This window comes from Schistocerca americana, unplaced genomic scaffold, assembly GCF_021461395.2.
Source record: "Schistocerca americana isolate TAMUIC-IGC-003095 unplaced genomic scaffold, iqSchAmer2.1 HiC_scaffold_47, whole genome shotgun sequence".
NCBI classification, from domain to species: Eukaryota; Metazoa; Arthropoda; class Insecta; order Orthoptera; family Acrididae; genus Schistocerca; species Schistocerca americana.
The window spans coordinates 1,495,001-1,497,500 of NW_025726203.1; positions in this window are offsets into that span (position 1 = coordinate 1,495,001).

Sequence of the window (2,500 nt, forward strand, 5' to 3'; positions counted from 1 at the left end):
ATTTGGACCGCATGGTTCGCCGTTGTTGGCGCAGTCGTTGTACGGTCACATGTACCACGATGTATCATTCAGTACATGAGGACCAATGTGCAGTACAGTGTGTGATTTGGACGTACAACATCAGCGGACAGTTGACACAGGCCGTACCACAGCGTAGGCTAAGTGCTTCGCCATGCGAATGCCAATGAACAACTGCAAATGCCAATGAACAACTGCAAATGCCAATGAACAACTGCAAAGGGCATTGAGCATGTACGTCCTGCTGCCATCCACATTACAGTGTATAGCTGCAAGGTGTTTAACATGAAGCGATACACTGCGGACCGGGCAGTGCGAGTAGCAAACTATGTTGCGGGGGTTGCAGTTAGGCAACACTACACTAATTTAACGCGTCGTATGACAATTACAGAGCAGGTTAAGGCCCAACATGTGTTGGGTTAAGGCCCAACGTGTGTTGGGTTAAGGCCCAACGTGTGTTGGGTTAAGGCCCAACGTGTGTTGGGTTAAGGCCCAACGTGTGTTGGGTTAAGGCCCAACGTGTGTTGGGTTAAGGCCCAACGTGTGTTGGGTTAAGGCCCAACGTGTGTTGGGTTAAGGCCCAACGTGTGTTGGGTTAAGGCCCAACGTGTGTTGGGTTAAGGCCCAACGTGTGTTGGGTTAAGGCCCAACGTGTGTTGGGTTAAGGCCCAACGTGTGTTGGGTTAAGGCCCAACGTGTGTTGGGTTAAGGCCCAACGTGTGTTGGGTTAAGGCCCAACGTGTGTTGGGTTAAGGCCCAACGTGTGTTGGGTTAAGGCCCAACGTGTGTTGGGTTAAGGCCCAACGTGTGTTGGGTTAAGGCCCAACGTGTGTTGGGTTACGGCGCAATATAGGTTACATTGCGGCGCAATATAGGTTACATTGCGGCGCAATATAGGTTACATTGCGGCGCAATATAGGTTACATTGCGGCGCAATATAGGTTACATTGAGGCGCAATATAGGTTACATTGAGGCGCAATATAGGTTACATTGAGGCGCAATATAGGTTACATTGAGGCGCAATATAGGTTACATTGAGGCGCAATATAGGTTACATTGAGGCGCAATATAGGTTACATTGAGGCGCAATATAGGTTACATTGAGGCGCAATATAGGTTACATTGAGGCGCAATATAGGTTACATTGAGGCGCAATATAGGTTACATTGAGGCGCAATATAGGTTAGGTTAAGGCGCAATATAGGTTAGGTTAAGGCGCAATATAGGTTAGGTTAAGGTACGACATAGGTTAGGTTAAGGTACGACATAGGTTAGGTTAAGGTACGACATAGGTTAGGTTAAGGTACGACATAGGTTAGGTTAAGGTACGACATAGGTTAGGTTACGGTACGACATAGGTTAGGTTACGGTACGACATAGGTTAGGTTACGGTACGACATAGGTTAGGTTACGGTACGACATAGGTTAGGTTACGGTACGACATAGGTTAGGTTACGGTACGACATAGGTTAGGTTACGGTACGACATAGGTTAGGTTACGGTACGACATAGGTTAGGTTACGGTACGACATAGGTTAGGTTACGGTACGACATAGGTTAGGTTACGGTACGACATAGGTTAGGTTACGGTACGACATAGGTTAGGTTACGGTACGACATAGGTTAGGTTACGGTACGACATAGGTTAGGTTACGGTACGACATAGGTTAGGTTACGGTACGACATAGGTTAGGTTAAGGTACGATATAGGTTAGGTTACGGTACGATATAGGTTAGGTTACGGTACACATTGTTGTAAGGAAAGGTTTAATGGGGGGGGGGGGGGGCGGCCGGTTTGTTGATTGTGATTATAGTAAGTGGATGCCTGCGGCATCATCTGATTTGCCACGTCAGGATGCACCTTTGGCTCATGACAGGCGGCGCTCTCATTCCATGCTTGTGGCAGACGTGTGTCTTTCATTCCTGCCATTGTTTGTGTGCTGTGAGAGGAGGCAGTATTGTGATGTTGGGTGCACCCCTGTGTAGGACATGTGTGGGTGTTGGTGGCTTGGCTGAGCAATGGTGGTTGTCGGGAGGGTGGGATATTCTGTTTTCTGAGTGGACCTCCCAGTCTGGTTATGACAGTGTGGATTGTCTAATGTGGCGGAGAGGATGCACTGGGTGTTGTTCCATGCTGGTGCTTACATATTGTCTGTGTGCGTGTTACAGGCAGAGAGTAGTGCGTGATAAGAGCGTGTGGCTGACGTGTGGTTGTGATTGTGAGCAGAGTCTTTCAGTATGTATACGGACAGTTGTATATATTATCTGTATTCTGATGGCTCTATCTATTACTAATCAGCGCCGTGTATACGTTTCATGTGGTTCCCGTCGACACTGTTGTATCTCTGTACATTAGTGACACGGCGAGCGCGCTATGTAGTTACTCGTCTCGGCAGCTTCCACCGGTGTATGGCAAATGATTATGAGCAATGAGTCTAGTCGTCAATACCGATTGTGTGACGTCACATGTCTGGGGTGGGG